Source organism: Staurois parvus, unplaced genomic scaffold, assembly GCF_062004578.1.
Source record: "Staurois parvus isolate SC_StPar_1 unplaced genomic scaffold, SC_StPar_1.0 ptg002781l, whole genome shotgun sequence".
NCBI lineage: Eukaryota > Metazoa > Chordata > Amphibia > Anura > Ranidae > Staurois > Staurois parvus.
The window spans coordinates 65,769-79,213 of record NW_028320577.1 but is presented as its reverse complement, the minus strand read 5'-3'; positions in this window follow the sequence as shown (position 1 = coordinate 79,213).

Sequence of the window (13,445 nt, the reverse complement as noted above, 5' to 3'; positions counted from 1 at the left end):
CTACTCTTCTTTAAAGATCTTCTCTAAATCCTTAAGGTTTCTTGGCTGTTACTTGTCAACTCGAAGTTTCAGCTCTGTTCATAAATTTTCTAAAGGATTAAGGTCTGGAGACTGGCTAGGCCACTCCATGACCTTAATGTGCTTCTTCTTGAGTCACCCCTTTGTTGCCTTGGTGGTATGTTTTGGGTCATTGTCATGCTGGAACACCCATCCACGACCCATCTTCAGTGTGAGGGAAAAAGGTTCTCATCCAACATTTTACAATACATGGCCCTGTTAAGTGGCCCCTCAATGTGGCAAAGTCGGCCTGTACCTTTAGCAGAGAAACAACCCCAAATCATATTGTTTCTACCTCTGTGCTTGACTGTAGGGATGGTGTTCTTAGAGTCATAGTCAGCATTTTTCTTCCTCCAAATACGGCGAGTCGAGTTAATGTCAAAAGAGCTCAATTTTGGTCTCATCTGACCACAGCACTTTCTCCCAATCATTCTCTGAGTCATTTAGATGTTCGTTGGAAAACATCAGACGGGCCTGTACAGGAGGGAGACCTTGTGCTACCATTGGTTTGTTTGGTGACTGTGGTCCCAACTGCCTTGAGATCATTCACAAGCCCAAGTTCTGGGCTGATCCCTCAGTTTTCTCTTGATCGCCCTTACCCCATGAGGCGAGATCTTGCATGGAGCCCCAGACCAAGGGAGATTGATGGCTACTTTGTATTTCTTCCATTTGCGAATAATCGCTCCAACAATTGTCTCCTTCTCACGAAGCTTCTTGCTGATGGTCTTGTAGACCATTCCAGCCTTGTGAAGGTCTACAATCTTGTCCTTGTCTCCTTCTCACCAAGCTTCTTGCTGATGGTCTTGTAGCCCATTCCAGCCTTGTGAAGGTCTACAATCTTGTCCTTGTCTCCTTCTCACCAAGCTTCTTGATGATGGTCTTGTAGCCCACTCCAGACTTTTGCAGGTCTACAATCTTGTCCTTGTCTCCTTCTCACCAACCTTATTACTGATGGTCTTGTAGCCCATTCCAGCTTTGTGAAAGGTCTACAATCTTGTCCTTGTCTCCTTCTCACCAAGCTTCTTGCTGATGGTCTTGTAGCCCATTCCAGCCTTGTGAAGGTCTACAATCTTGTCCTTGTCTCCTTCTCACCAAGCTTCTTGCTGATGGTCTTGTAGCCCATTCCAGCCTTATGAAGGTCTACAATCTTGTCCTTGTCTCCTTCTCACCAAGCTTCTTGCTGATGGTCTTGTAGCCCATTCCAGCCTTGTGAAGGTCTACAATCTTGACGCTGACGTCCTTTGATAGCTCTTTGGTCATTTGCCCATGGTGGTGAGATTTGAATGGAAGAGATTCTGTGGACAGGTGTCTTTTATACACATAATGAGTTGTTGTTAGGAGCACCTTCTTAAATTGACAGGACAAATCTGTGTACCACCTAGCCAGTCTGTGGGAGCCAGAATTTCTGTTGGTTGGTAGGGGATCAAATACTTACAGTGGATATAAAAAGGCTACATACCCCTGTTAAAATGTCAGGTTTCAGAACTCACTGAACTGCAACTCCATTTATAACATTTGTATCATGTGTTAGCCTAGCCAGTCTCCAGACCTTAATCCTTTAGAAAATTTATGAAGGGAGCTGAAACTTCGAGTTGCTAAGCAACTGCCAAGAAACCTTCAGGATTTAGTGAATATCTGTAAAGAAGAGTGGACCAAAATTCCTCCTGAGATGTCTGCAAACCTGGTAACCAACTACAAGAAACGTCTGACCTCTGTGCTTGCCAACAAGGGTTCCTCCACCAAGTACTAACTCATGTTTTATTTGTGAATTGAATACTTATTTTACTCAATGAACTACAACTCAATTTATAACATTTGTATCGTGTTTTTTTCTGGATTTGTGGTTGATATTCTGTCTCTATCATTTAAAATACACCTATGATAAAAATGATAGACCCTTCATTTCTTTGTAAATGGGCAAACTAACAACATCTGCAGGGGATCAAATATTTATTGTTTCCACTGTACATATGTTCCAGCTTGGACCAAAATACCTGTATATACCATACCTGGCCAATTCCCCTGGAAGCTGGAAATCACTAGACACCGCTACTACATCATTACTACTACACCACTACTCCAGTGATCTCCACTGGCTTCCGAGTCCCATGCTGAGTGGCTACCCTGCTGCATTGTGTACACAAGCGGGTGGCCACTTGAGATGGGCGCCATTCACATATCACTTTGCATTTTCTCAATGGATGCAAAGCATTCTTTGATTGGACAAGGTGGAGAGGCAGGGCGGTGATGTCACGCTCCCCACATTGCACAATCAGAGAATGTTTTGCATTCACTGAGAAAATGGAAAGTGATCTGTGAATGGTGCCTGTGCCCAGTGTCGGCCTCACAATCAGGTGGGGCCACAGGAGGTGACGCTGTCATGTAGACCGAGACCCGGAAGTGGATTGTTGTTCAGCACAAGCGGAGGTTGAATGCCTGCATGGTGATATGATGACATTCTGCTGGTTTTATTTCTATTTTGTGAGCATTTTTAACCTTCATAAATTGAGAAAATGTTGTACCTACTACACTATGAAAGTCCTTTTTATCTACTTCTGTGGAGGTCCTTGAGAAGTTATGTACAGGGGAGCACCGCCATGAAGTGCATGACGACATATCCAGGTGTACTTCCTTGATTGGTGGTCATACCATCTGGTAAGGTGGACCTATACACACTGTGGTGAATTTGTGGAGCGATCTTTTACTATCATCGCTTGGTGTGTGTAACGGAACTGACCCCTGACTGCGCTTGGGTACTTCCGTTAGACTCCCGCTTCCCTGTCCGAACACCGACAACAGGCACCACAGCCGACCACACAAGACTAGACAACACCAGTCTTGAAGTAAACCAGGAAGTAGACTACTTTATTTTAACACAGATACAAGATATATACATTCAAGGGAACAACCCCCCCTCCCTGCATAATGACACAGGGCAGGGCAATCTACATTTAGTAACAAGAGACACACCAACAGACAGTCCCATCAGGAGGGAGGGCTGCTGGAGACACCCCCCACTAAGCTAATACACATAAACACATAAATCCCATAATAGTTTGCTCCCAAGCAAGACACACAATAGAACAATGGGATGCAGCCACACAACACCAAACAATCCTCAAGCCCCACCCCACCTAGACATGTCTACACAATATTAGGAAAGATCACCCTGTACCCCTAACAGGCACAGGGCGATTTACACATAAGAGGGATATGGGGCCGACCGTACAAGACTAGATGACACCTATCTGTCTGAACAAGGAACTCTTTATTTGAAACTCGAACTGGCTTTTTATACACTCAGGGGGCAATCCCCCCTCCCTGTATAATGTCACAGGGTGGGGCTATCTACATTTAGTAACAAGAGACACACAGGTATTTAAACTTCACACCAGCAGACAGTTCCATCAGGAGGGAGGGCTGCTGGAGACACCCCTCACTAAGCCAATACACATAAACACATACATCCCATAATAGTTTGCTCCCAAGCAAGACAAACAATAGAACAATGGGATGCAGCCGCACAACACCAAAAAATCCACAACCCCCACCCCACCTATCTCTTAGACATGTCTACACAATATTAGGACAGATCATCCTGTACCCCTAACAGGCACAGGGTGACTTACACATAAGAGGGATATGGGGAGCTGAGACAGGGGTCTCCCCACCTCTCCAAAGTAAGCTGGGTTCCATGGGCCCCCCACCCAAAGTGACTCCGGTCACAGTGTGAATTTAGAATTGGACTCATTGTTTCTGTTTTCTGGAACGGCACTGAATTTGCACTTTTCTATGGTGGACTTTGTTGGGGACTTTATATATACTGTTATATGCCTTTGGTCCTTTATAGGAAATACTACAAAGATTTGCACATTTAGTACACGTTTATGTATACGTTTATGTAGAACTGATTCATTATTCAGAGTGCTGCACGTTTATTTTATCATTGCAGCAGGGCAGCCGCTCGGCATGGGACCCGGAGGTTAGCGATTATTGGAGTAACTGTGTAGTAGTGCTGTCTACTTTCCAGCTTCGAGGTCAGGGGTGGGCAACCTGCGGCTCTCCAGCTGTTCCAGGACTACAAGTTCCATCATGCCTCTGCAAGTCATAGCTGTAACTGTCAGTTTTGTAATGTTGCAATGCCTCATGGGAAGTGTAGTTCCACAACAGCTAGAGAGTCGCAGGTTGCCTACCCTGGACTAGAGGGATCGCATAGGTATGTTATACACATAGTTGGTCCAAACTAGAACAATGTAATTCTCCTTTGAAGAGTATCTAAAGCCAAGAAAAAGGAAAAAAAATCACTTTGATTTACTTTTTGTTTGGATTGTCAAAGGAATAGATCCCCTGCCAGGTTCTTGTTGATGGAACACGTGGGACTGGGGCTCTGGATTCAACTCATCAATGGACTACAGTCCAAGAAAGTGAGTACAATTCATGCGGTGAAGCTGCTCTTGGCAAAACAGGGCGCCCCATTATACCCCTTACCCAGGGGACTCAAAGTCTGGAACTCAAATGTAAAAAGTGCAATGAGAGCTCCAGGCCAAAGAAACGAGAGTCCATAATAATAATAATAATAATAATAATAATGCTAATAATAATAAAAATATGCTAATGATGATAATAAATATAATGCTAATAATAATAATAATAATATAACAATATTTAATGCTGATAATAAAATATAGTATAAATAATAATATATCATATAATGATGATGATAATAATAAAAATAATAATAAAAAAATAACAATATTTAATGCTAATAATAATAATAATAATATAACGATGATGATGATAATAATAATAAATATAATGCTAATAATAAAAAAAATAATAACAATATTTAATGCTAATAATAATATAATGATGATAATAAATATAATACTAATAATACTAATAACATAATATTTAATGCTAATAATACAATATAATATATATAATATTAATGATATCATATATAATATATAGAATAATAGGATATCATATAATGATGATGATAATAAATATAATGCTAATCATAATAATAATAATAATAATAATAATAAAAAAAATAAAATAACTATATTCATATGCTAATAATAATAATATAATGATGATGATGATAATAAATATAATGCTAATAATAATAATAGTAATAATAACATAACAATATTTAATGCTAATAAAATATAATATAATATATATATATAATAATAATATGATATCATATAATGATGATGATAATAATAAATATAATGCTAATAATAATAACATAAAAATATTTAATGCTAATAATAAAATATGATATATATAATAATGATATCGTATATAATATATATAATATGATATCATATAATGATGATGATGATAATAAATATAATGCTAATAATAAAATAATAATAATAAAATACCAATATTTAATGCTAATAATAATAATATAATGATGATAATAAATATAATGCTAATAATAATAAAATAACAATATGTAATGCTAATAATAATAATATAATGATGATAATAATCATGATAATAATGTTCATTCAAAAGACCATACAAAACAACCGACTCATCTCAGGGGTACACAGATCTCTCCCTTCTTCGGGGCTCAAATACTGTATAAATGTAGAGGAATCAAAACAGCACAATCATCAATAATTTTTTTCGGAAGGAAATTTAAAATTGCCCAGGAGCCAAATAGGAGCTATTATTTAATAGTGGTGTCATGAGTCCTCGCGCGTTTATACAACATTTGAACCCTGAAGAAGGGGGAGATCAGTGTACCCCAAAACACACTGGTTGGCTGTTTTGTATATTTGTGAATGAACATCCTTACTAGAAGACGGAGATCTGTCATTGCTGTCCATGTTCCTGATGACCGCTCTCACCGAGACTGAACTAAAATCCCCATCAGAACAGGAACAGAGGGGAAATCTCCTAATGGGGGCATCTAATCTGTTGACAGCTAAGAGCGTTCTTGCAGCACGTTGGAGAGATTTCCTATTACTTCCTGTTGTGTCCACAGGACAGGAAGTGAGGGGGAAATTGTTTGACTGTGACAAAAGGTGGCAAAAGAAAACCTGAGAGGGGTACGAACACGTCACTACTCTAAACAAAGAGGGGGAAAAGGTTTTGGCTTTAGATACACTTGAAGGCTCATTCACACTACAAGCATACATTTTAAAATCAGGTTTTCATGTTATCACTCTTTTCCTTCTATGTGAGCCCGGGCAGGAAAAGCAGCACTTACGCTCGTTCTTTTTTTTTTTCAAATCCAATACACTTTATTGATAATACTGGAAAGTTACAAAGTCAGACAAAAGCTAGCTATTAATTATTTATTTTTTTTTACTTAATTTCTTTTTATTAATTATTATTATTTTTATTTTTTTTAAATTAATTAACTGTCATGAAATGGATCTAAAACCAAGGTATAAAACAATATACAATATATATATATAAAATGTAAAAATAAACAAGTAATACACCCGGGGTTTCTTTTTTTCTTAGAAAATATGTACAGGTACTCCTCCCTCAAATCACCTTTGTCTCCACCCCCTATCCACACCTACCTCTAAGCACCAGCCCTTGTCTCCACCCCCTATCCACACCCACCTCTAAGCACCAGCCCTTGTCTCCACCCCCTATCCACACCCACCTCTAAGCACCAGCCCTTGTCTCCACCCCCTATCCACACCCACCTCTGAGCACCAGCCCTTGTCTCCGCCCCCTATCCACACCCACCTCTGAGCACCAGTCCTTGTCTCCACCCCCTATCCACACCCACCTCTGAGCACCAGCCCTTGTCTCCACCCCCTATCCACACCCAGCTCTGAGCACCAGCCTTTGTCTCCACCCCCCATCCACACCCACCTTTGAGCACCAGCCCTTGTCTCCACCCCATATAAACCCACCTCTGAGCACCAGCCCTTGTCTCCACCCCCTGTCCGCACCCACCTCTGAGCACCAGCCCTTATCTCCACCCCCTATCCACATCTACCTCTGAGCACCAGCCCTTGTCTCCGCCCCCTATCCACACCCACCTCTGAGCACCAGCCCTTGTCTCCACCCCCTATCCACACCCACCTCTGAGCACCAGCCCTTGTCTCCACCCCCTATCCACACCCACCTCTGAGCACCAGCCTTTGTCTCCACCCCATATAAACCCACCTCTGAGCACCAGCCCTTGTCTCCACCCCCTATCCACATCTACCTCTGAGCACCAGCCCTTGTCTACACCCCTATCCACACCCACCTCTGAGCACCAGCCCTTGTCTCCACCCCCTATCCACACCCACCTCTGAGCACCAGCCTTTGTCTCCACCCCCCATCCACACCCACCTTTGAGCACCAGCCCTTGTCTCCACCCCATATAAACCCACCTCTGAGCACCAGCCCTTGTCTCCACCCCCTATCCACATCTACCTCTGAGCACCAGCCCTTGTCTACACCCCTATCCACACCCACCTCTGAGCACCAGCCCTGCTCCACCCCCTATCCACACCCACCTCTGAGCACCAGCCCCTGTCTCTGCCCCTTATCCACACCCACCTCTGAGCACCAGCCCTTGTCTCAGCTCCCTATCCACACCGACCTCTAACCACCAGCCCTTGTCTCCACCCCCTATCCACACCCACCTCTGAGCACTGGCCCTTGTCTCCACCCCCTATCCACACCCACCTCTGAGTACCGGCCCTTGTCTCCACCCCCTATCCACACCCACCTCTGAGCACCAGCCCTTGTCTCCACCCCCTATCCACACCCACCTCTGAGCACCAGCCCTTGTCTATACCCCAGCAACATTAAACCCCTGACAGCAACAACAGATCCACCTTAGCAACAAAAGACTTCCCTCCCCAACAACAATAGACACCCAGTAAAAATTTCTCCCCCACCTTCAATAAGAGATCCACCCAGCAAAAATAGCACCAACAGATCTCCAAAGCTACAATAGATCCCCCTCACACAAACATAGCTCCTGCCTCTTCAACAAGAAATCTACCTGAGCAACAACAGACCCCTGCCAGCAACAATAGAATCCCCACCAGCAACAGATACATCCCAGCAACAACAGCACCCCCCAGCAACATTAGATCCCCACAAGGAACAATAGAATCACCCCCCGCAACAATAGACCCCCTTCAGCAACAACAGATTCCCCAGTGGCCAGCAACAATAGTCAAACACACCCCACTCCCCTACATTAACAGTTCTTCCTCAGCAGCAATAGATCCCCCACCTTCAACAAGAGATCCACCCCAGAAATCATATATCCCTCCCAGCAGCAATAGGTCCTCCCAGCAACAACAGATCCCCTACCAACAACAAGAGATCCACCCCAGCAACGATAGGTCCCCCCAGCAAGAACAGATCGCCACCAGCAACAATAGACCCCCCAGCAACACTGCACCCCCAGCAACAATAGATTCCCCACCTTCACCAAAAGCTCCACCCCATAAATCATATATCCCTCCCAGCAGCAATAGGTCCCCCCAGCAACAACAGATTCCCCCACCAACAACAATAGACCCGCTAGCAACAATATCTCTCCCACTTTCAACAAAAGATCCACCCCAGAAATCATATATCCCTCCAGCAACAATAGGTCCCCCCAACAACAACAGATCCTCCACCAGCAACAATAGATATCCCACCAGGAAACAACTGATCCCCCGCCAGCAACAAAAGACCCCCTCAACAATATTAAATTCCCCCACGAGCAACAATAGATCCCCTCCAGCAACAACAGATCCCCCACCCCACTCCCAATAGTAGTTCCCCCTCAGCAACAACAATAGACCCCCCCAGCAACCCTAGACCTTTCAGCATACATACTGCTGTGTCCCCACTGAAGAATACACCTGTCTGTACCAACTACCTTTATAAGGTGACTAGAGTTCAGATTTAGGTAAAGGAGGTGGAGTTTTCCAGAGCATCCAATCAGATTGAGTGTAATACCTTTAAACCTTGCATGAAAAACCGATAGGTGGAATTTTATTGGCTGAGGTCCCTTTCACACGGGGCGTTCCCGTTTTTCATCTGTCCGTTTACAGCCATGTAGTTCTATGGACTAGCAGATGATCATCTGCTTACATCCATTCATGTCTGCATCTGTTAACATCTGTTTTTTTTGAACAGAAGAAAACTCTATTTTTCTTCCATTAATAAAAATGGAATGGTCGGAAAACAGATGCAAATGGGTGTAAACGGACAAATACAAATGTAAACAGGCCAAAAATGGATGTAAACTGACCAAAACTGGATGTAAATGGACAAAAACGGATGTAAATGGCCAAAAATGGATGTAAACAGATGGAAAACGGATGTAAACTGACAAAGAAATGGATGTAAACAGACAACAATGGATGTAAACTGACCAAAAAAAAGGAATAAAAACGGATTAAATAATGGATGTAAACTGATGAAAAACTGATGTGAACTGATAAAAAAAAAATGTAATGCCCGTCTGAAAGGACCCTAATGCAGAGGCAAAATACTTTTTCTTTTTCCCGTTTTAAAGAATTCGGCTCCATGTAATTCTTCTGCCTTCTAACTGCAATGTGCAACAATAACACTTGAGGTTTATCTCTAAACAAAATGTAAACAGATGTAAACGGACAGAAACTTATGTAAATAGAGGAAAACGGATGTAAATGGACAGAAAAAAAAAAACTAAGAAAAACAGATAAAAATGGATGTAAACTGATGAAAAAGTCATGTAAATAGAAGAAAACGGATGTAAATAGACAAAAAAAAGAATGAAAAACAGATTAAAAAAAAGGATGTAAACTGATGAAAAATGGATGTAAACTGATGCAACCTGATGAAAAACAGATGTAAACGGACAAAAAACAGATGTACATAGAAAAAAATGGATGTAAATGCACGAAAAAAAAAAACGGATGAAAAACAGATAAAAATGGATGTCAACTGATGAAAAATGGATGTAAACTAATGAAAACTGATGAAAAACGTATGCAAACTGATGAAAAACGGATGTAAACGGACAAAAAACAGCTGTAAATAGAAGAAAACAGATGTAAATGGATGAAAAAAAATGGATGAAAAACAGATAAAAAAATTGACGTAAACTGATGAAAAATGGATGTAAACTGATGAAAAACTGAACAAACTGATGAAAAACAGATGTAAATGGACAAAAAACAGATGTAAATAGAAGAAAATGGATGTAAATGGATGAAAAAAATGGATGAAAAACGGATAAAAAATGAATGTAAACCAGGGGTGGACTGACAACTCATGGGGCCCCCAGGCAATAGGGGATCATGGGGCCCCTGTGTCCTCACCCACACCCAAAAAAGCCTATGAAAAAGCCAATGAAAAGGTACCAGGGGCATCTCATGGGGCCCCCTACTGACCCCGGGCCCTTGGGCAGTGCCCGCATGCTCAAATGGTCAGTCCGCCCCTGATGTAAACTGATGAAAAACTGATGAAAAATGGATGTAAACGGACAAAAAACAGATTTAAATAGAAGAAAACGGATGTAAACGGACGAAAAAAAAAAAACATAAAAAAATGGATGTAAACTGATGAAAAAAGACAAAAAACAGATGTAAATAGAAGAAAACAGATGTAAATGGACGGAAAAAAAACGGATAAAAAATGGATGTAAACTGATGAAAAACGGATGTAAACGGACAAAAAACAGATGTAAATAGAAGAAAACGGATGTAAATATCCCCATCAACGTCAACAACCCGGCTACTTCCCAACTCCTCCACCTAACCTCCTCTATTGCGCTCACAAAGTGCACACAGTCCTCCACCGACACAGATTGGAACACCCTGGACCTCGTTTTCTCCCACCTCTGCACCCTCCACAACTTCACTAACACCCCCTTCTCTCTCTCTGACCACCACCTGCTCACGTTCTCCGTCTCCCCCTCCTCTAACTCCCCCCCAAAGCGTCAAACCATCTCCACCTGTCCTCGCCGGCTCTTCTCCACTTTCAACTCCCTGCTCTCTCCCCCCCCCCCCCCAACCTCCACCCAGCACCTCACTCACCGCCCACGAGATTGCCAACCATTTCCAAAATAAGATTGACGCAATCCGTAAGGACATTGTCAATTCACAATCTACCTCTCCACCCAGCCTCCCGCCCTCCATCACCCCCTCAACTCTCCCCTCCTCTGACCTCGCAATCGCACTGCCCCCCACGACACCTAATGTCCCGCACACTGTAACCTCCCCAGCACTCCGCTCATTCAGCCTCCCTACCACTGAGGAGGTCACTAAGGTCTTCTCAGAAGCCCACCTCACCACTTGCCCCCTGGACCCTATTCCCTCACAACTCCTCCGGTCACCCCCCTCCTCCATCATCCGCTCCCTCACCCACATCTTCAATCTCTCCCTCTCTACTGGCGCATTCCCCTTCCCCCTAAAGCACACGCACATCGCCCCCATACTCAAAAAACCCTCCCTGGACCCCACCGACCTGAACAACCTTAGACCCATCTCCCTGAGCGCTTGGCCTACAATCACCTAATTGCCCACCTCACTGATAACAACCTCCTCGATCCCCTACACACCTGCTTCCGTCCCCTACACTCCACCGAAACCGCCTTACTCAAACTCACTAATGACCTGCTAACCGCCAAAGCTAATGGCCACTACTAAGTCCTCCTGCTCCTTGACCTCTCTGCGGCCTTCAACACAGTCGACCACCCCCTCCTCCTTAATAAACTACACTCCCTTGGCATCAGGGACGCTGCTCTCTCCTGGCTCTCCTCCTATCTATCCCAACGCTCCTTCAGCATTACCTATAATGCTACCACCTCCCCCTTGCTCCCCCTCTCTGTTGGGGTCCCCCAAGGCTCTGTCCTCGGACCCCTTCTCTTCTCCATCTACACCTCCTCCCTCTGCAAACTGATACACTTCACGGCTTCAACTATCACCTCTACGCCGATGACACACAAATCTCTCTCTCCACCCCTCGCCTCACCCCTTCAGTCTCCACCAGTATCACCCACCTCCAAAACAACATTTCAGACTGGATGTCACTCCACTTCCTCAAATTAAACCTTTCCAAAGCCAAGCTCCTAATTCCCCCCCCCCCCATCCTCTCCATCACGACCAACAACGCCACCATCAGTCCCACCCCGCAAGCCAAAGTCCTGGGTGTCACTCTAGACTCAAACCTTTCCTTCCAACCCCATGTCCAATCGTTGGCAAACTCATGCAGGCTCCACCTCCGCAACATCTCCAAAATACATTCGTTCCTAACCCCAGACACTACTAAACAACTCGTTCACTCCCTTATTATCTCACGTCTGGACTACTGCAACTCCCTCCTCACCGGCCTACTCCAACACAGGCTATCACACTCCAGTCTATCCTGAACTCAGCGGCCAGACTCATCCACCTTACCAACTGCTCCACATCTGCCACCCCCCCGTCATTCCCTCCACTGGCTCCACCGCCCTCTGTCATTCCCTCCACTGACTCCACCGCCCTCTGTCATTCCCTCCACTGACTCCACCGCCCTCTGTCATTCCCTCCACTGACTCCACCTCCTTCTGTCATTCCCTCCACTGGCTCCTGATTGCCCAACGCATTAAATTCAAACTACTAACACTGACATACAAAGCCATTCATAACGCCGCCCCAAACTACCTCACTGACCTGATACCCAAATACCACCCAACCCGTAATCTTCGCTCCTCACAAGACCTTCTACTTTCTAGCTCCCCGGTCTCCTCCTCCCACGCCCGACTGCAGGACTTCTCCAGGACTTCTCCCATCCTCTGGAACTCCCTACCCCAATCCATCAGACTGTCACCTACCCTCCTCACCTTCAGGCGCTCCCTGAATACCCATCTCTTCAGGGAAGCCTACCCCACCCTCACCTAACAGCCGATCTCCTCCACTCCTCCTACCACTCCATCCCCCACAGCCACTTCCTCCTGTACCTCTACCCCCTCCCTGCTAGATTGTAAGCTCCAAGGAGCAGGGCCCTCGAACCCCTCGTGTATTGTTCTGTTACTGTATTGTCTTATGTGCTGTCCCCCTCGCTAATGTACAACGCTGAGCAAACCTATTGGCGTTATATAACCACTATATAATAATAATAATAATAATAATAATAAATGGACGAAAAAAAAACAGATGAAAAACAGATTTAAATAAAACAGATGTAAACAGATGAAAAATGGATGTAAACTGATGCAAGCTGATGAAGATCTGATGTGACCCTAATGCAGAGGCAAGATACTTTTTCTTTTTCCAGTTTTACAGAATTCGTCTCCATGTAACTCCAGGTAACTCCATGTGACTCCAGGTGACTCCATGTAACTCCATGTGACTCCATGTGACTCCATGTAACTCCATGTCACTCCATGTAACTTCATGTAACTCCATGTGACTCCATGTAACTCCATGTAACTCCATGTG